At 41.6% G+C, this 22,367-nt stretch overlaps 1 protein-coding gene across 3 annotated transcripts in view; it reads left to right on the top strand.

Annotated features, from left to right (window-relative positions):
* The first annotated feature begins 1,106 nt into the window (after positions 1 to 1,106).
* Positions 1,107 to 22,367, top strand: part of SNCAIP (synuclein alpha interacting protein) — a 93,945-nt gene continuing 72,684 nt past the window's right edge. For all 3 annotated transcript variants that reach the window (XM_017807386.1, XM_017807387.1, XM_017807389.1), the window contains exon 1: positions 1,107 to 1,216. The gene's annotated coding sequence lies outside the window, so the exon portion shown is untranslated. The remainder of the gene's footprint in view (positions 1,217 to 22,367) is intronic.

The following is a 22,367-nucleotide window of genomic DNA, read 5'->3' on the forward strand; positions in this document are numbered from 1 at the left end:
CCAAAATGCCAAACTAGCATAAATTCACTTATTTTTCCTATATGCATCTCTCGGGCTTTTTTCAGTGCTTTCTCATCAGAGAAAATGAAATATAGGATGTACTGTTTGAAAGGTAAAAGTGCATAAAAGTGAGGGGAAGTGGAAAGGCATGTAAAGGGATACACTTGAGAGACAGGATGGAAAATATGCCTATGAAAAGTAAGGGGGAAAAAACCCTCAACAAAACAGACTAAATCATAAAGAGGAAAAACAGCCAAAGGTTCATTTTTATGCTCTTCTCCTGCTGCCATCAGGTGCCCATGTGGCAGGGTGTTACTCTGTTTGGAGGCCTCCTTTCTTCGTGCAGTCCCTGCAGCGCCTGAGGGACAGCCGGCGCGTTTCTGCCCGGCTCAGTGGGCACCTGCAGCGGCTGGGTGCAGGAGCACCCTCGGCAGCTCCGGGTGCTCTCAGCACTGTGGGAGAAAACGCAGGTTCCTCGCCAAGGAAGGTGGGATTAGCTCGATGGAAAGGTGTTCGAGCGCGCCACCGCCTCCATCCTCACGAGCCAGAGGGAAGCAGAGAGACTTTCCAGGTTTTACAGCAGATCAAAATAAAACAAACAAACAAACAACAAAACTGCCCCCCCCAAACCCATTAAATTTTATTTCAAACAGATGTGAGCGGAATGAACTCGGCATGTTCAGGTTCGAGCTCTGCATTTTCGTGGTTTTTGAGCGCAGCACGGTGCCACGCGCGGACGATTTGTCACGACGGCGCAGCGATTTCGGATACCGCGGGCATCGCTTCACACGCGCGCAGGACCCGCGGGGCGGGCGGGAGCGGCTCCCGGCGGGACGGGAACGCTGTTCCCACTTCCCAGCACCTCCGCCGGGGCCGCCCCGAGAGCGCGGGGGTCCCGCACAGCCCCCGCCCCCCGGTCACGTGGCAGCGCCCCCCGCATTGTGACGCAGCGGGGCCGGGCGGGGCCGCCCCCCCCCCTTCCCTCCTTCTTCTTCTTCTCCTCCTTCCCTCCTCCTCCTTTTCCCGGCCGCTGGCCGGTGGCAGGACAGAGGCGGAGGGCGGGGCGGGGGAGCCGGGCCGCTGGCGGAGCGCTGCCTGCACCGGCGTAGAGTGGCGGTGGGGCGGCAGCCGAGAGGCGTCACCTGGGTCCTTCCCTGTCTCCATCACCCCGCGGCTGCCGTGGAGCGGCCGCGGCCGAGCGGAGCGCAGGGCTGAGGTGAGGCGAGGGCAGCGGAGCCGTTCGGACGAGGGGCTTTGTTGCCGCCGACAGCGCTGTCCCTCGGGGCGGCGGGAGGGGGGCGCGGAGCCGAGCCCGGGCTGTCCCGCGGGGTGCGGGTATTTCCGTCCCCCAGGGTCGCGGGAGCGGCGCTGCCCGGGCGGCGGGGGACGCGGCCGGGGGGCGGGAGCGGCGAGCGGGGGCCGAGCCCCGGCCCCTGCCAGCCCGCCCCGGGGAAGTGCTTTCCGCATGAAATCAGGGCTGAACGCGGGGGGTTTTGCTGGGGCTGAGCGCATACGTGATGTCAGCCCCGCGATGTGCCGCCGCGAAGCCCTTGAAGCGCGGTGTAAGGCGCTGACACTCGGAGCCGACCCAGATCCACTGCTGCTCTGCTCGGAGCCGGGCGCCCGGGCGGGGACCCGGCTGTCAGCACCCTCCTATCCCGCCGGGCAAGCCGAAATCTGGAAGAAAATCAAGTAGGAGTTGCATGTTTGTAACTGGGGGGAAATAAATGCCAAGTTGTCGGGTAGAAAAGCTGTGCCAAGGCTTATTCTTGGGTGAGCCCTAGATCGTGTTTTTTGCAGCACCAGAGATCAAACCTTTTTCATGCTCGTATTTTTGTGTGAGCAAATTCAGTTTATCTGAAGAAGAGCTCGAGGATCAGGTCTGATGGTACTGGATAAAAACCAGCTCCCAGACAGTCTGTCTTCATTGTCAGTGTCATCACCTGACGGCACTTTCAATGATTGGCTTAAAGCCACAACTCTTACAGAGATATTAATCAGTCACAACTGCTTTTCAAAAAGTCCCCCCAACCGAAAACCCACCAAAGAACTGCTAGTGCCTGTGCTTCCATGGAAAATATTGGAAGCATAGCCTCGTTTTACAGCTCAGCAATCCAACAGCAAAAGGTAACTGAAAAGAAGTTTTAAAAAATTATGCTTAAGCAAATCACTTGACTGTTGGACCCTTTTGTGTTATTTAAATGGCTGAAGAAAGTTATACAATCATAGTATTGGAAAATCAAAATCACTTTATGTCTTGTGCAAATATCACTGGTCCCGCAGCAAGAAGTTACGTAGAATGATGTGCGTGTATTTTAGCCTTGTGCAGCATGCTGTAGCAGACTTTCATGGTGTCCTGCCCTTACTGAATTTAGGAGTTATATGTACTGCATGTACTTCCAATGAGCCATAAAAAGCATGACCTTTTGCCTAACTACTACCCATAAACATGAGCTTCTTCAGCCTAAAATCCTCTGCAACTAGCTCATGGGTGAGCTCATGCCTGTTGAACTTGGTAAGCCACTTCTCTCTTTGTACTGCTAAGCCTGCAAGTGTGCCTGGTGTGATACTGGAGCCATAGCTCGAAGATCTTGCAGGTAAGCTGGAAACCTGTTTTCGAGAGCAGGCTTGGGGAGTTGCTCAAGACACAGTGAGATGTTAAACAGTAAGAAGCACTTTTCATGTATATAAAACAGTTAGAATTTGACCTGCGCAGTTGTCAAGAAGACATTTGCCTCATCGCTATAGTTACAATTGGAAAATTGTAACTTTTCCTTTTGGTGTTCCATTAGTTAGCACAGAGACATACACTGCCCATGCCTGGTGTGAAAAGGCTCCCTTTGTAAGGTGTGGTATGTCTAATTTCTGCATGTTTTCGTGTGTCAAGACCAGCTTACGCAAGCTGACTGTTCCGCTTATCACAGGCACTGACACTGTCTTAAACTGGCAATTCAGTGATTTTTCAGGTCTTTGTGGTTTCTGGTCTGTGTCATTGATTCAGCGTGCTGCAGAAAGCATATGTGGCTTGTAGCTTGTTGAAAAAATGGGTAAAACAGAATTACATCGGAGGACTGGCCCAGTGAAGAGTTACTCCAAATCCGAGGAGCCTATTAAAAAAACCCTCCTTTTTCTGAAGTGAGCAGTCCAGTGTGGGCTACTCAAAATGCTTTAAGTGGCATTTTGGGATAAGGAGATGGACAGTGTTTCAGGTTCTATAGAAGTTCTATAGAAGATAGTAAAAGTTGTATAGAAGATAGTAAATCATATTAAATAGAAGCTGCTCCTCTTCTTAATGTTTTTTTCTCTAGTGACAGCAACATGGCAAGTAAGTATGACATGAGTTCTTTGGGGCCAGCTTCTGAGTTTAAAAAGTGCTGCATGTAAAAAAAAGTAGACTTCTTGGACAAAGGTGACTATGCAATACTTTGGGAGATTCTGTCCCTTCGTGAAGTACTGTGAATAAGTGATAGGTAATTTTTTTTTTCGTGAATGAGAAACTGTGATCCCAAATATTATGTATTTTATAACCACTTTTTGTCCAGACATCAGCAGAACTTGAAAAACTAGGAAGTGCTCCTCTGCTTCCCAATTGTTCAATATTCCTGGGAGCCAATACTTGTTCCCATGCAGACTCCATAGGTGCAAGAAGTCTTCATCCCACACACGTATGAGAAGGGATACCACCCACACTGGTGCAGCTCTCTTCCTCACAGAGTCTCCTTCCAGGATGTCCCAGACCCCTATTGTATCTACACCCACAGCAGCTCTGTTCTTGGACACTTGTCTGATTAGAAACAGGAAGGGGCAAGTGGGACGGCCCTGCTGAGGCCACTATAGGTTTGTGCTCTGAAGTGGAGACGTGCATGTAGCGTTACCTCCATGTGTGACAAGATGCCAGCAAGAAAGGAGGAGCACACAGCCAGAGGCAGGCTGATGGGGGTTATTCAGCTGTCATGGCCAGCAGCACAAAATTTACATTGGCAGTAGTTGTGACGTCCTTCGGTGTCATGTATGCATGGAGTGGTGATGCCGCATCTCATGAGCACAAAGACCAGTAGTTCCAGCAGCCTTTGTGGAATGCAGCAAGTTATTTCCCTCATCTGGCTTTTAAATGTTTCAGCGGACTAGATGAGATGTGCAGCACAGCTTTATTTCTGGCCTTGCCTGTCTCTGATTACCTGCATGAAGCTCCAGAAGCAACCCATGAATCATGAGCAAAGAAGGGAGCAATTACCCTTTTTGTTTCAGTTTTATTAGGATAAACCTACATCTCTTTCAGGCTACAGTTGAAAGTAAAATGTCAGGAAAAGAATATGCTTATCCTTCCTTATGCAGCCATGATAATTATAGTTAATGCCAAGTAAAATAAACAAAAGTTTGTATTTTTCAGGTGAAAGTCTTTGTAAGGAATCCACTTGCCAGTGCTTTACTGTGCATTGCTTAGAAAATACAGTAATTTTGTAGAGTTGAAATATATATGTTCCTTGTCAAGATTAAAAATATGTTAGAAAAAGTTGAGAAGTGTTGGATTTTGGAGAGGCAAATAGTTCTTCTCGACTGTTGTCAGAATAGGGCCATAACTAAACTAAACTAAAGGAAATAGTGCTTGGATTATTGGCAAGAGGACTTGGAGTAGCATTGTGTCTGTGCTCCCTCTTTTTCTGGCAGATCTCTTTTTCTCAAAGGAGGCAGAGAAGATAGGCTTACATGGAGCAGGTGCAGAGAAAACACAAGAGAATTTCTCTTTAAATGCAAATATGGTTCTACAATAGATTTATATGCACTATGGAACCATTGGAAACAAGAAAATAGAACATATGCATCAGATACTTTATTGATTTAAGATCCTAAGAGAGCTTTAAAGTGAGTGGGGAAAATAATTAATTATTTTGGTAGAAATGTCATCTGCCACTTCCCTGTCTAAGGTGGAACTGTGATTTCATCCTCTAAGATAAAGCTCTAAGTGATTCAGGGGTCTGAAGATCTTAGTGTTATCAAAGTACAATTGAGCCACCATAGTTTGGCAGTCAGGGCAATCCTCCATTATGTATATTTTGTTGTATGTTAAGGGGTGTTTGCAAAAGCTTACTTTGAACGTGAATGGGGTTGATTTGCACTTTTTAAAGAATTATTGAGCGATGCTTGAAAATGCGTTTTTCCTCATTAAAGCATAGCATTAGGTTTGTAAGGTTTGCTGTAAGCATTTCCTTTTCAGTTCTGTTTCTTCCTCAGTTCTTGTTTGCAGTCAAACTGCTGGCATTATTTTTGTTTATACCAGAGAAAAAAGCATTGTTTTACTTATCTTTTAAACTCAATACAGTGTATTATATGACCTCTCCTTATATATAAATCCTCCCTCCCTTTCCCCTTCTGCTTTATTGTTACTGTATCAGTCTGGAACATTCCATTTAAAATGTAATTCTAATCAGGAACTTAGCACTTCCCTTCAACCCCCCCCATTTTAGCCAACTTGTTTACATCTTTGAGTAAAAATCAAGCTGTGCTACATAGCTTTCTTGGAACAGGCTGCCCAAAGAGGTTGTGAAGTCTCCTTCCTGGGAATATTCAAAACCAGCCTGGACATGATCCTGTGCAATCTGCTCTGGGTGAACTTGCTTTATTAGGGGGATTGGATTTGATGATCTCCAAAGGTCCTCAGCTATTCTGTGATTCTGTGATGCGCATAGCAGGGGCATGCACATGATTGTGATTTGAAGCTACACTGCTCTGCTGGTTATCCATCCATTTAGTTCTTTTGCAGGATCTGGCCACACTGACTGGCTTTTTTTTTTTTTTTAAGAATTAGGAAATGCTTTTAACTGTCCAGACTAACAATATATAACTGTTGCCATGCTTATATGTGCATGTACCTACCTCGTGTTCTCGTTTACTAAAATACAGCTCTAAATATCCTGCCTTTTATATGCTATATTGTCAGTTCCAGTTGAGTCCCAGCAGTAAATATATGAAGAGCCCAAGTTGCTTTTGAATTGGCTCAAGATTCTAAATATTGAAGACACTTATTGAATATTTGTTAAAGCTATCTCCAAGATGTTTTTAAAAGCAAACAAAAAGCACCAAACAAAATGAAGCAGAATATATTTGGGAAATAGTGTACACAGAAGCAGAAGAGTAGGGTAAATGAGGTAGTAGGGTAAATGAGCTGTGTCACATTCCCTGACCCACACTTCTGTTGTTCTAAGTCTAAGTGTACTCGTTTTTCCTCTTTGTACATGCAAAGAGTCTTAAGGTATCTGTTTGAATTATGTTAATTTCTGAGATATTATCACTTTGCAAACTCATATGTTGAATACTGGATAAAGCACTATATTTATGCTTGTTGCTAGGACATGGGCAAAAACTTACCTTGAGTTGCAGAATGGAATTACCAGGAAATGGAATTATACTTACGTCGTTAATTACTTGCTTTTCATTAACGTTGAAATTCTGACAGGCTTGGTGCTGTGACCACTTCCTGGGTGAAGAACCTTCACCCTCTGGTTGAAGAACCTTCACCCTCTGGTTGAAGAACCTTCACCCTCTGGTTGAAGAACCTTTTTCTGATATCCAGTCTAAAGAAAGCTTCCCTGACACAGCTCTATGCAGTTCTCTTGGGTCCTGTCACTGGTCACCACAGAGAAGAGATCAGTGCCTGTCTCTCCTCTTCCCCTTGTGAGGAAGTTGTAGACTGCAATGAGATCTCCCCTCAGTCTCCTCTTCTGCAGGCTGAACAGACCAAGTGACCTCAGCTGCTCCTCCTACGGCTTCCCCTCGAGGCCCTTCACCAGCTTTCTAGCCCTTCTTTGGACACCCTTTAATAGCTTTTGTGGCGCCCAAAACTGCACAGTACTCAAGGTGAGGCTTCACCAGCACAGAGCAGAGTGGGAAAATCACCACCCTTGGCTGGCTGGCGATGCTGCAGTTGATGTACCTCAGGACACTGGGTATTGTTCTTTCGATGGTAAGAACTGAGAGTAGTGCTCATGTAGGTATTAAATTGACATTTTTAAGGTAGAGGAATGCTTCCCTGTGCTTGTTGCACCCCAGGATATAATTGATCCTTTTTTGACTGCCAGGACACATTGCTGACTCATAGTGAAGTTGCCATTAAGCAGAACCCTCAGGTCCTGTTCCACAGTGCCTCTCATTCCTTCTCCAGCCACTTGTTCCCCAGTCTGTCCCTACATCTGGTGTTGCCCTGTCTCAGGTGCAGAATCGGACACTTGCCCTTGTTAAATTTCATCTGGTTGGTGATTGCCCAGCCCTCTAATTTGTTGGGGTGTCCTTTCAAAGGAGTCAGCAGCTTCTCCCAGTTTGGTGGAAATTGCCAGGACAGCACTGCTTGGTGACTGGAAATTTCGCTATGATTAAGTGCTGAGGTGCCCAAGTCCAGACAGCTAACTGAAGCACAACTTTGCATGTGCTTACAGTTTCCAGAGAGACAGGCAGCAACAAAGGATTTTTATCCCTGCACCTAGAACTTTCTGTATTTTGCTAACTTGCTTCTTCCCATGGTAAATTAACCCATGAGTAATCCCTGCTGCTGCAATCGGATTCTTACCAGAGCTTTAATTGTCTGAGTCAACACTAGCTTATGGGTCTTTATACTCTCCTGGTGAGGCAGCTAAGTGTGCTGAATAACTCCATTCCTTCCTAACTTGTCTTCTGGTTGTCATTTAGCAAAATGCACACAAAATCTCCCCAGAGTGAATCATTTATTACACCGTCAGTTTAAGAACATATGTAGATCCCTTTGGTCACTTGCTGGACAAATGGTAGTAAGCCATTCTTGAGAGAATGCAGTGTCTGTAGCTAGTAGAGGATGTAGTGGTGCAGCTGTGCAGCAAACCAGTGTTTGGGGAGAGGAGGTCCTGAATTCATAGGACTTTATCAGCTCCTGGCTTTTTGCCTCACAGTAAGTTCTGCCCCTGGTAAAGGTGTTGTTGGTATCTTGGTGTTCTTCTGAAATCACTGGCCTTGAACCAGTAGATAACTGAGGGGAGACCTCATTGCAGTGTACAACTTCCTTGTGAGAGGAAGAAGCATGCAGGCAGGGATCTCTTCTCTGTGGTAACCAGTGACAGAACCTGATGGAATGGCCTGAAGTTGTGTTAAGGGAGGTTTAGGATGGATATTAGGAAAAGGTTCTTCACCCAGAGGGTAGTTGGACGCTGGAACAGGCTCCCCAGGGATGTGGTCACAGCATCAAGCTTGGCAGTTTCAAGAAGCATTTGGACAATACTCTCAGGCGCATGGTGTGACTCTTGGGAATGGTCCTGTGCAGGGCCGGAAGTTGGACTTGATGATCCTTGTGGGTCCCTTCCAACTAGGCATATTCTGTGATTGTGTAACTAATATGCCTGCTTCAGTTAGGACTTCAGAATCCAGCGTTAGTAATATATGAATAGGAATGAGTGCTGTTTACAGGTAACGCGATTGTCTCCATCTGCCTGTAGAGTGTAATAGTGTCTCTTCCTCAGAGGTAAAGCTCAGTGAGTTGCTGAATGTGAAGGTTCAGGTCAACCTGTCCTGACTTTGCAAATCCCCACAGGAAAGGCCAACCAACATGTGTTACAGTGTACTCCAGGAGTACAAGGGAAGGAGGTTCTGCAGAGGACAGAATTAGCACAGCTAATAGAATTTAACAAAATGGACACTCTCTCTAGCATGTGTTCCTCATCAGGTCTCATACGCTTTACAGTAGACTTTCAGACTTTTCATTTTGCAAATGCAGTTTTTAGATGAACATATCTACAGTAGCTCTATTTTTGGATGTGTCTACACTGCAATCGAGTAGTGTGATTGCAGGACATGCAGACAGCTCTGTAATAGCTTTGATCTATATGTGATATGAAGACATGCCAGCCTAGACTTAAGAGAGGGCTTTGCAAGCCTTCTGGACAGATTGTTAAACCATGCTGAAGTCTACTTTCATCTGTCTCCACTGCTATTTTTAACTGTGCTCTCTCGATTTGCACTATCGTGGATACTCCTACACACGGTGACATAATTGACAACTGCATGCCCACTGCTTTGCCTCAACCTTGTTAGTGGATGCTCTGCATCTGGACTTGTGTTTCTTTTTCTTTGTACTGACACAGTCTTCATTTCTTTTCCACTGAGTTTAATTGGCTATTTCTCTATATAATTCCTCTCTGTAAGGAATTATAGAACGGGCAGTGGAGTGTAGGAGAGACTTCTGGCAATTTTGCTCTCCAAAAATTAATTTTAGAGTCCTTACTCTAAATTTGATTGTTAAGCTCAACCTTAAATAACCTTCAGATCCAGGCCACACATTTTTGCAAGAGTTAAAATCCAGATGAGAGACCAGGTTGAAGAAGTAGTGTTAGAAAGTGAGCATTTTAAAATGTCCTTTATCAAAGCACTGAATCTAGACCACAGGGAAAAAAAGAAGTGAAATTATATGAAAAATGTCAGCAATAACAGTAAGATCACTATAATATATAAAACACAATCCAACTCTGTTAAAAAGGCTTTGAATGTGCTTTTAAGAGAAGTAATGTGTATGAGTTTTGAACATTTCAAAGAAAATCACAGCAATACCAAGAGTTTCTTGTTGTTTTGGTTTGTGGGGTTCTTTTATTGGTTTGTTTGTTTCATTGGTGGGGCATTTTCAGTTTTTGCTTTTTTAATTTATGTAGTAAGCATTATTTTTGATTTGACAGTCAGATTAGTTGTTAAATTACGCCACATGCTTGTCAATGAAGTGTGCTTCCAATTAAGGTAGCACGTTGTATGAGTAAAGTTTGACGACAAGTATACTTGTGTATCAGATTTTAGTATTTTTTAATTCAGAAATAGACTCTCCTTTCCTTCTTAAGAACCAACCAACCAACGAAAAAAACCCTGCAGAGAACTGCAAAATTGATCTATATCTAAGGATATATTCTGAAGATACCCATTGAGTATCCAGTTCTTTTACTGGACAATTTTCATACTATTTAACAAAGACAAGGGAGAAAACATAGTTTGAAAAGTGAAGTTAGGATATAAAAGGATTAATTCATGCAAATTTTTTTCATGGCACAAAAATATTTCACATAAGAGTGAATACTGTCAAACAGAGTGGAATACAAAATAGACTCTAATAAAGCATGTGTTATGTGACATGAGGCATGCTTTAGAGGAGTAGCATGAAGCTGAGCTTTTTAGCCTGGTGGAATGCTGCTGCTTACTTGTCTGCCAAGAAAATATGTTGTTTCTAGATAAGTGCTTAAACTGAAATAAATAAAATCTTCTCTTATCTTTTATTAAACACTTCTTTAAAAGAAGTACTTCTTAGGCCTGTCCTTGACACCTTTCTGAGGAAAAAGAATGGTGTTAGTTCACTGGATGCTGTGCAAGAATGCAAGCTAAGCCTGGTTCTAGCACCACATGTCTTGAATAAATGGCACAAGTCTTTTCACCTATAAAATTGGAAGAAAATATAATAGGGAACCACAAATTGTCAATAGCAACATCTTTTTGTACTATGGAGATCTAACAGTTTTTTGTTTTGAGAAAGATTCATTGTTCGTGTTGAACAGCTCCAGCATCAGCAAACTATGAGACTCAGTGTATTTCCCATGGTGTACTTAGTCTTTCTCAGACCCCTCCATAATCCTGCAGAATGCTGGGGGCATTATGTAGTCCCACAGGACTGTTCTCTACACACATTGTGTGCTGGAAGCAAAAAACTGTGTCTTCTGGTTAAACCTCCTTGGAAAAAAACCCAAAACCAAACCATAATTGGAAATTACATGAATAGTTAGCAGATTTGCAATGGTTACAAAGTCAGGTGCTTATAAGGTAAAAAATGTGAGAACTGCTTCATGATGTCCTTGCTCTTCCCCTTTTTGGCAAGTTACATGGTGGTCAAGAATGTTTAGTAGACATCCTTGGCTCATTTACTAATGGAGCTGGAATACACATAGACAACAGGGTAAAGAAACAATCATCATAAAGTGGTAAGTGTTGGAAGGAACCTTAAATACCATCTAGTTCCAGCCCCTCTGCCATGGACAGGGACACCTTCCACTAGACCAGGTTGCTTAAAGCCCCATCCAACCTGGCCTTGAACACTTCCAGGGATGGGACATCCACTAATGCACTAGGCAACCTGTTTCAGTGCCTCACCACCCTCACAGGGAAGAATTCTTCCTAGTATCCAATCTAAACCTGCTGTCCTTTAGTTTAAAACTCTTGTTGCTTGTTTTATCTCTATAAGCCCTTCTTTAAAATCCCTCTCCAGCTTTCTTGTAGGCCTTCAGGTACTGGAAGGCCACAGTGAGGTCTCCCTGGAGCCTTCTCCTCTGCAAACTGAACAATCCCAATTCTTTTTACAAGACATGCTCCATCCCTCCAGTCGTCTTTGTAGCCTTCTTATGGATTTGATCCTACAGGTCCATGTCTTCTTTTCTGTTTTGAGGACCCCAGAGCTGGATGCAGCAGCTCAGGTGGGGTCTCACAAGGCTGGAATAGAGGGGCAGAATCACGTCCCTCGACCTTCTGCCCACTCTTCTTTTGATGCAGCCCAGGATGCAATTGGCTTTCTGGGCTATCGGGTGCACACTGCAGGGTCACATCCAGTGTCTCATCCACCAGCAATCCCAAGTCCTTCTTCTTGGTGCTGCTCGCAATCCCTCCATCCCTCAGCCTGTGTTGGTACCAGGGGTTGCCCCAGCTCAGGTGCAGCATCTTGCACTTGGCCTCTTTGAACCTCATGAAGGTCCCATGGACCCACTTGAGCTTGTCCAGGTCCCTCTGGATGGCATCCCGACTTTCAGGTGTGTCAAAAGCACCGGTCAGCTTGGTGTCATCTGCAACCTTGCTGAGGGTATACTAGATCCCTTTATGTATGTCATTAATGAAGATATTAAATAACATTGGTCCCAATACAGACCACTGAGGGCACCACTTGTCACCGGCATCCATCCGGACGCTAAGCCGTTGACCACCACTCTTTGGATTTGATTATCTGACCAATTCACCAGACAGTCCATCCCTATCTCTCCAGTTTAGAGAAAAGGATGTTGTGGGGGACCATGAGGTCCAGATAAATTACATCCTCAGTTCTTTCCTTGTCCACTGATGGAATCACTCCATCGTAAAAGCCACTCGGTTGGTCAGGCAGGACTTGCCCTTGGTGAAGCTGTGCTGGCCATCTGGAATCACTTCCCCATGTCTTCCACATACCATAGTAAAGCTTCTAGGGGGATCTGTTCCATGATCTTCCCAGGCACAGAGGTGACGCTGACAGGTCAGTAGCTCCCAGGGTCCTCCTTTCTACCGATTTTAAAGATGGGTACAATGTTTCCCTTTTCCAGTCACCTGGGACTTCAGCTGACTGCCATGACTTTCAAATATCATGGAGGGTGGCTTGGCAACTACAATACGGAGGACCTGGTTACACAGAACACGGGTATGGTGGAAGTACTGAATGCATTTTTTGCCTCAGTCTTTACTAGCAAGCCTGGCCTTCAGGGTAGAAAGGTTGGAGCAAGGAAGATATACCGTTGGTAGAAGAGGATCACGACAAGGAATACTTCAGCAAACTGGTCATAAGTAAATCCACAGACCCTGATGGGATGAATCCGTGAGTTCTGAGGGAGCTGTCAGATGTCATTGTGAGGGCACTTTCAATAGCCCTTGATAAATTATGGTAACTGGGAGAAGTACTTGAAGACTGGAGGAAAGCAAATATATTTCTATCTTCAAGAAACACAGGAAGGAGGACCCAGTGAACTACAGGCCAGACAGCCTCACCTCAATCCCTGAGAAGAGGCTGGAGAAGCTAATGCTGGAAACCATTTCCAGACACATGAAAAACAAGAAAATCATCAGCCATCAGCATGGTGAGGAAGTTATGCTTGATCAACTCAATAAACTTTTATGATGAAATGTCTAGCGTGGTAGATGAGGGAAGAGCGGTGAATGGTGTCTACCCAGACTTTAGTGAGGCCTTTGACACTGTCTTACAGAAGATCCTCACAGAGAAGCTGTCTGTATACAGACTGGAAAAGCAGGCAGTGAGGTGGCTTGAAAATGGGCTGTACGGCCTAATCCAGAGGCTTGTTAGCAATGTATCCCAGGGGTCAAATATTCTTTAACATCACCATTAACGATCTGGATGTTGGGGCACAGTGCACCCTCAGCACATCAGCAGTGGCACATAGGCCAGAGTGTTGTGCTGCCAGTTGGAGGGACCTGTAAGGGCTGGAGAAGCAGACAGACAGTAACCTCATGTTACTGCACTGAAGAGCAAAGCCCTGCATCAGGGGAGGAACAACCCCATGCACCAGTATATGTTGGAGGCCACCCAGCTGATAAGCAGCTTGGCAGAAAAGACCCTGGTACTAACTTTCAGTAAAGTTAATGTTTGCAGTAAAATTGCTAAAAGTTTTTTTAACAATATTTGTTGAACAGGTTGAACATGAGTGGCAGTGTGCCCTTTTGGCAAAGGTGGTGAATGGTATTCTGGTCAGCACTGGACAGGGTATGTCCAGCAGGTCAAGGAAGCTGAGCCATCCCCTCTATTCAGCAGAGTGAAAAGAGAGGCAACAGATGCAGTGCTGTGTCCAGTGCTGGACTTCCCAGTATGAGTGACATGAGACTGGAGAGAGTCCAATAAAGGGCCATAAAAATGAATAAGCGATTGAAGCATTTCATGTGAGGAAAAGGTGAGCGGTCTGGGACTGTTCAGCTTGGAGAAGGAAACCCAAGGCAGAAATCTTGTCAATATATAAAAATACCCACTGGTAGGGTACAAGGAGAACTGAGCCAAGCTCTTCCTAGTTGTGTCCAGAGAGAGAAAAAGGGGTGACAGACAAACTGATACACAGGAGGTCCCTTCTGAATATCAGGAAACATTTTTTCACTGTCAGAGTGAGCAAGCACTGGCACAGGTTGCACAGAGTGGTTGTAGAGTCTCCGTCCTTGGGGATACATGAAAGCCATCTAGATGCAGTCCTGGGCAACTGGCTCTAGCTGATGGTGCTTGAGCAGGGGTTTGGACCGGATGACCTCCAGAGCTCCTTTCCAGTCTCAACTGTTTTGTGATTCTATGAAACACTGTGAAAAGAAGAGACAAGGCAACAGTGAATAGCCTGTGTCTCTGCCTCTGTGGTGGTAGCCTTGTGTGTTGCTAAGCATGAAACCCAAATCATTATATGGCTGATAGCCATGAAAGCCATATGCTTTCATATTTAGGTTGTCTACACTGAGCCTTGTGGTGTTGGACACATACATGAAATGAACTGCAGTGAGAGCTGTCTCCCACTTCTGACAGTGATCAGTACAGTCTGGAGATGTGGACAAATACACAGGAAATCCCATGTGCTCCCATGTTTCTCATCCTGGCCTGTTTGCTGTTATTCTGTGGCTTCCTGTAAGCACCTTTGTCTTTCAAATTTCTAGGTAGGGATAATAATACTTTCTCATCCTGTAATGGAGACTGTGAATGAATTAAGGAATGTCTGTGAAACACTTGGACAGTACTGATGAGCATCCTTGAAAAAGCTGATCTCCCACTCACTGTGGAGCTTACAGAGTCTAAAATTAGTAAGATGTATTCTAGTTAAATGCTGGATGAGAAATACAAGAAATTAAAATATCCACCTGATTTTTCTGAGTAGTTTGGCTGTGCTTTGCATAAAGTAGGTATCCTTTTGCAAAACATAAAAGTATAATCCTTCAGTTAATCTCTGTATCAAGTGAGGTTCATTTCCTTAACATAGTTTCAAAAATGTAATTTTTTTTCCCTTGGTAAAGTGTTTTAGGAATCTCTGAAAGAAGACACTACAAAATTACAGCTTAAAATAATATTACTACTTCTAAAGTTGGAACTTCTGCCACCTCATCCCACACTGCTGTTGGAGCACTAATAGCTGTACAACTGAGCACTGGTGTTGGTCTTATCTTCATAATATTTTAATATTTAAATATTTTAAGCAACTAATATTGGATAGCAATACTCTATGTATAATAGCATTGTATAGCTGCAGCAGTACAGTTGCAGTCTATTTCTCATTACTCAAATGAAAAAATAATGACAGTTTCTGAAGGACAGTATTCTGATCTCTGAAGAATAATTTAGCTGTTTTTCACTGAATTTTCCAGTTTCCACCAAACTTTAACTGAAAGAAAAGATTCTTTTTTGACAGTGCTTAAATTTACAGTAGTTTACACTGCTAACTTTTAAGAATTTTTGCGAACGACTTCACAGGCTGTGTCTGGGAATAAAGTATGAAAAACAGTGAAACTTCTCTCCTGTGTTCATTTAATTTTATCAAACTGAAGATATTTTCATAGATGTTAGTGGTCATTGCTGATTCTAAGGGAAGTTCATGTTTGCAGTAAAAGTTAAAAGTTTACTAAAAGTTTTTTTAACAATATTTCTTTACTTGAAAAATAAATACCTGTAATATATTCATACAGTATTTATCAAATTGATGTGATTCATCAAGTAATCTCGAAAGTGGGTTGGTCAGACTGACAAGGAGAGTGAGTTCTTGTGAGTGAGTTTTTGAGTTCAACATTTCGGTTTTTTTGGCCCATGGCCACCATATGCACAGATACATTCATCTGTGATGTACTGTACATAAGGCTGACTCACATATCAAACTGAAGTGTATTACTGGTCACACACTGGTGCCTCAGATCCAGACTGTGAGTAGAATGTACTTTGAATAAGTTTGAAATTTGAAGTATCACATTTTGTTAGAGTTTAGCCTTTGGATATACTAGTGAATTTCAGTGCACAAAGGATGGGACAGTGGAATTGATCGCCCATATATATTAAAAGAGAGAGAGAATAAAAAAGGGTGCAGTTGGAAGACAGAATAGGAAGGTGGTTTGATCCTTGTTGCAGAGAAACAGGCCTTGGACCAGAGAGCAAGATGGTGCATAGACTTCACACAGATGGTGGATACACTTGATATATTGTGACTCTTGCAGGAAATGTTACTTATATAGAAGTTTTCCCTTGAATCTATAATTAAAGCTCACATGAAGCAAGAAATCATCGTGGGACTGAATGCAGGATATATATTTTGGCAAAGAAATGTAAATGAGGCAAGTTCTAAATTTCTGACTTCAAATACAGCATTTGGATGTTGCAAACTTGAGAGTACTGTTTGGCATTAGTTCTTTTCCAGGATATTTCTAGAAATAATTGAACTGGCCACAATGGGACTACAAGGTGTTGAAATTCTACTTGGCAATATTGAATTTGGGTTAGGTAATTTAAATGAGAAAAGGAAAGATACAGGAAAGTGTTTGGAAAATGCCTTTTTCTCATTCTAAAAATAATAATTAAAAAGACCCCTCAAACCCCAACATGACCTAACAGATGCTTTCAGCATTAAAAATTTGTTAAGCAAAAATATTTTAGATTACTTGGTTTATTGAAATAACACATATAAATGAAATGTGTTCTTCAATTAATAAAAAAGTACTTTTGAAAGATTTATTGGGATGATATACTGATTAAATTAATTCCATATTCTTCTATGATCAGTGCCACTGTGGAAGTAGGGTGAATAAGAGTGTTGCAAGGTGTTAAGGAGAAACCAAAGCCAGGTTTTGTGTCACAAAACTGCTGTATCAAATAATATGATTTTATTTAAGTGACTGTACTGAGAGCAGAAAGTTAGGAAGGATCACTGCCCCAGTGGTACTACCCCCAGTGCTGCTGCTGTTGATTCAGCAGGAAAAAGAGAAACCTCAGTTAATGATTTTAAATGAGAGTGCAATGAGTCACATCTGCTTTATTAAAGACATTGACATAGAATTCCTCCTCTCCCCCCAAACCAATGCATGATTTGGAAAGGCTGAGCTTGCTATGCTTGATTTCATCCTAACATAAGCATTGGAGCCTACATTAGCAGCGGTAGTTGCCATAAGCCCTGTGCTGCTCTGTCTTACTTTGAGGCCAAGTATCTGATTCCTTGTGGATGCTGTTACTAGAGTGTATTATTTTTGGATTTTTACATAAGAACTAGGCTACCAAAAGAAGGCAATTTTTTATTTCTGTAGTTCATGAACTCACAACAGCCCTGCAGATGTTCAATATTCATTACCCTTGCCAAAAGACGAGAAGTTGTGAATGCTTTTATGGCACAGTACTTTTCAAATTATACCTGGAGTAAACTGTTGTTAAATCAAACTATCATGAATATTTTTATGTATCACTTTCTTCTCAGGTTGATTATGAATTGTGTGCAATCATTGGTTTCCTGCACATTCTGCTTAATTCTCCTAAAAAAGCACATCTCCAAGTCTTGCTTAAGTAAGTACAAGAGCAGCGTGTACACTTACACACTCTTTTTCCTGTAGTGTTTCTTTATGTTGGTAAAGTTTTATGTTACTTTGGAGTGCTGTTCAGATGACACATGGGCTTAACACTTTTAGGCTCCATTTAGGATATAGCGGTTGAATTTTCTTTTTTCTGTGCATTTTCTGTACAGGATGAGTAGTGGTTGTTGTCTTGACAAATGACTTATGGTATGTTACAAGAGGGATGTAGAAATCCAAAGCAAGGTATTCTTGGTATTCAATAGTTAATTCTTTCCTCTGACAGTGTTACTGAATAGCTACACAAGGCTCTATTTTCTTTCCTTTCATTAGCAATGTACTGGTTGTGAAAAATACCTCAGAAGTCTGGTCAGCTGATCTTGCAATCGTCATTTAGTAATTGCCTCCTGAATTAGAGGAAATAAGCACTGGTTTTGTTTTAGAATGCACTGTATTTCAGTCACTGATATTCTTAGAAATAATGAAGTGAGCTGCAAATAATCTTGACATGAAATAATACAGCATTTTATGTCTCTCAGTGTTCCAAGTGACCATGACTTGATCCATGTAAGTCTTTGGTTCAGTCTCAACTCTAGGTTTAATGGAGGATTTATAGACATGTTGAATGGCACTTGTACTTGTATATGATTGATACAGTGTTCTATATATACATTACAGTTCTGCATTGTAAATTATTTGATGTTTTAGTATTAAAAACAGATGAAAACCTATAGCTTTAGTATTATATATGCAGAGAAGATGGATATATTCATACATACTCTCTGTATTTATGATTGTTGAATCTCTATACTATATTAAAATGTATTATTCATTTCTGCCAACAATCATGAGTCAGTGGAAAATAATGGGTGCAATCATTTGAAAAATGCACATTTGCAATCTACTTGTATTCATCTCAAAGTTCAGACTGCAGATGTGTAACCATTCATTTTACTGTTCTCAGTGATGTGTGTAAGCCTCCTGAGGATTCACATTTATGGACTTCCTGCATTGCCATTGGTATTAAAAGTAGAACAGATAGGTAACATGAAATAAAATCTATTTCTGCCATAGAATTTGCTGATATAAAAGGTAGTTATTAAAAAAATCAACACTCAACCTGATTTTGTTAGTTCAGCTGCTGTATTTTCACTAGTAAAGTAATAAATTCAATTTGCAGTGGACTTTTCCTAGTAATTGCAAACATTGTATGTACATTTTCTCCAGGGAGTCACACTTGGGAGTAGCAGCATCTTTTTTTCCTAAAATTTTGCAGGAACTAGAGAAAAAAGATGAGTATCTTTTAAGCATAGTTAGGAAAGCTTTTCTGGTTAGATTTCACACTTCTAAAATGATTGAAAAACAGAATTGTTAATTCCTGATGTTTCTGCTCAACCATAACTTTCCATGGAAAATTATGTCATATGCAATCTCCTGATCTATATGTGAATGTATTATTTTAACCTGGGTTTGGTGTTAGCATTGAATTACCAGTACTCAAAACAAATGTATTTGAAGACATCTTTGGCTAGTTCTGCTTAAGAAAATATTTTTAAAGCTCAGAGGAAGTACAGTGAGCTGGTTACTAGCTGCACAGTTTAAAGTTGAGCCTTTGTACATTCAGAGAGTATATCAATGGCAGGTTTCCCACTGTTGTGCATGTTTTGTTTTGTTACAGATTGTTCCAGGTTGTGCTTCTGGTCTAATTAAATGTTATTCATATCTTGGTAGGATATGTATTTTTTTCCCCATTGGTTCAGTTGGTTTTATTTTTGTTTAGTCCATTCATTGATATTATATCCTTTATGTTTTTTCGCCATTCAGTAAGCAAGGGAAAAAGCCCTTCCGTAGACCTTCTTAACAGAACCACTTTTTACATGTCGCTGAAATGTTGCAATTTCAAGATTGTGTTGATTATAGATATAGTGCAGCATGATTAATTATAAATTCAGTCTTACTAGAATCTCCATAAGAAAATGTTACAGTATGAATCCAGTGCTGTAATTTTGGTTCTTGAAACAGTTCGGAATCCAAATAAAAAAAAAAAAAAAGACTTTTTTTTTCTTTCTTTATTAATTTTTTGAAACATGCTAAGACTGATGGCTGTGGTGGGGGAGAAAGCGAAAACCATGTTTTAACTACAGATATAGTGTAGCAGTGTTCCATAAGTGTATTTTAGATTTCCAACTGCAACACGAAAAATACGAGTTTCACCAGGACCAAGAGAAACGAATATTCTTTTCCCATAAGTGGAGTGGTTTAAACCAATCAGGATGCTTGAAAAATTGTAGCACTTGGAAAATCTTTTTAAAATATTTGCAGATTACAATTTTTCTAGACTTGAGCCTTCAGGATGACAATGTAATAAATAACCTGCTTTAAAGGAAATTGCTTCCATAAAATTAAGAAAGTGAAAAAGTCGCTAATGCTGGTATTTACATAATTCTGCAGAGTGAAAGAAGTCATTCGCTTTCTTGCTTTGGAAACTAAATTTAGTGTACATTAAAAAAGAGATAGTAATAATTTGTTGCATCCCTTAGTTAAACTCTGTGGAGTACTATTACATTCATGGGTGAAAGTGGGACAATAATCAATATTTACTCTTTTCTAGACTTAAAGGAAGCTTTTCAGATATCTGAATTGAAAGGTACACGTATGTCACAACTTCTCGGGGTTAAAGTAGCTTCACCTGAGTTCACTTTGGGAGACTAGCTGAAGTAGTAACCCTGGATTTCAGAAGGGTAGGTGAATCTCAGTTACATTAGCAATAAATCCTGTTCAGTGTAAATCTGAATTTAAGGTTTTGTTGTAGATTGGGTGGAGTGGGATGTTCTGTAGAATTGCTTATTATGTTCAGTCCTGGTTTCTGTATACATACAAGCATGCAACAGTATTTTCTGTCCTATTGAGACTTCCAGCTGATTCTGAAAGATCTTCCTTAGATCTGACTTTCCTTAAGGAAAGATCCACTTTCCTTGGCATTAAAGGATTAAGCATTCCATACTTAAAATGTCCTGCTAGATTTTTATAGAATTTGTAAAAGCATTAGCTAACTTGAAGGCAAATGGGAAGCTGAGTCATCTTGCAGGGAAGAATGTGGCTTCGTAAGTATTTTGGTGATGGGCTCTTTGAATCTGTGAGTTGAAGGAGAGATTAGTGTCTTTACCACTTACAGTTCTACAGATATGCTTAATCTCTTGTCAGAAGCTCTTCCATAAGCTGCTTAATTTCTTTGTGTGACTCTCCAGCACTTTATGGCTCTGCATGTATTTCTGCAAATCCTCAAAGAACAGTACTGCTACAAAATTCAGTAGCTCATCAGCGCTTGTGCCGGTGCTGCATCTGTGAGTGTTTGAAAAGCTGAAGTGGCTGAAATTCTTCATTACTGGTCAGATCTTTGAAAACTTGGCTATGAGGGCTGGAGACTGTTGGATCCAGGATTTCAGACAAATTCAGGGTTCACTTGCCTTAGTTATTCTGCCTTCTCTAAACTCAGTATCGGGTTTAAGTTGCAAAATTTGTGTGTCTGAATAAATGCCTATTCAGGACAGTATCTGTACTATAGTTTATGTAAGGTTTTAGTATGATATCCCAACTATTCGCAAAAAAGAACTGATGGTGATGACATAAGGGACGTTCATATTTTACATGAGCCTCAATCACCAGCTCACAGAGAACTCTGACAGCTGCAGACAGTACACTCTTTTCTTTGCCCAGACAGGGTTCTCCTTGGAATTGTAAGACATATGTCATCTCCTAAGAGCATTTTTGAGAGTTACAACTGATTTTTGAGTAGCAAGAACATACTTTTTGAAAGACAGATTTGCTGGATAACAAGCAACTTAAGGTTGTATGCAGCAGCAGCTGAGTGGTGAACTGACATAGCAGTCCAGAGTTTTTTTTCAGGCTATATGGCTGTGATAAATATCAGGGAATCATCTATAATTGAAATACCACATGAACATCCTGAGCCACATAAGGTTCACAATTTTGACAGCATTCCAAAATTCAACTTCTGAGATTGACTACGCTTTTTGCTGTGTAGTGGGATATACAAACCAGGAAATCCTTGTTCCTCCTTGCTCAGCAGACGTATTGCCCCTTTACCTTGTAACAAGTGAATGGAAAAGGTTGGATCTGGTTTAAAAGGAATAATCTCTTGAACAGTTGCAACTGGTGCTGATTTGTTCTGAGTAGGATTAAAGCTGTCTTTTTTTCCTAAAACTGGGACAGACCCTAACTGGAGTGTTGTTGCGTGTTTCAGTGTATGTAAAAAAGAGGCAGTAAAAGAAATACTCCTTTGTTGGAAAAATGGAATAACAGTCTTACAACACTGCCTAGCCAACTGCATTTATTCCCAGTGAAGTGACTACCCTTGTACCTTGGTCACATGCCAAGACTGATGATTTGCTTTATAGATACAGAAAATTATGTTAATAAAACTACAAATTATAGTGCTACTATCCATAAGCACAAGCTTTCCTACGACAATATTGTTTACTTAAAAACTAAACATTATAGCATTGATACTAAATTGCTTGTGTAGATTTTAAACCAAATCTAGCCAATCACCGTTTCTGCTTACTTGTCAGTTGTGGACAACTACATACTTGCTTGTGATGCTAAGCTGCTGTCTGCCAAATGTTCTCAGCTTCAGTTGTTGTTGATTTTTTCCCCTTCAGTAAATAGGTCTATTCTGAGTTTCTAATTTTATTCTTTTATACCCTTCCAGAACTAGAAGTAGAAATGTTGGTTGGTATAATTTTTAGTGAAAAAATAAGGGACTGTGGTCATACATTTGGCCATACATTCTTTCAAATCCCTGTCAACATGTTGTACTAAATGTAACAGCTGTTCCTGATGGGCCCGAGAGTCATCACTAGAGAAGAGTTTATGTGTGGAGTTCAGACTATCTCAACAGAGGTAGAGGAGTTAGGGAGTCTAGAAATGATGATGATAGCTCAGTGGAGAGAGTTAGGTTCTTCTCTTTGTACGATAAGAGGCTCAGGCGTGCAGTTCATATATCTTAAATTACAGTCCTTCTCAGTGGTCATCCTAAGTGATATGATTGTATC

This window comes from Lepidothrix coronata, unplaced genomic scaffold (assembly GCF_001604755.1).
Source record: "Lepidothrix coronata isolate B3197 unplaced genomic scaffold, Lepidothrix_coronata-1.0 Scaffold18, whole genome shotgun sequence".
Taxonomy (NCBI): Eukaryota; Metazoa; Chordata; class Aves; order Passeriformes; family Pipridae; genus Lepidothrix; species Lepidothrix coronata.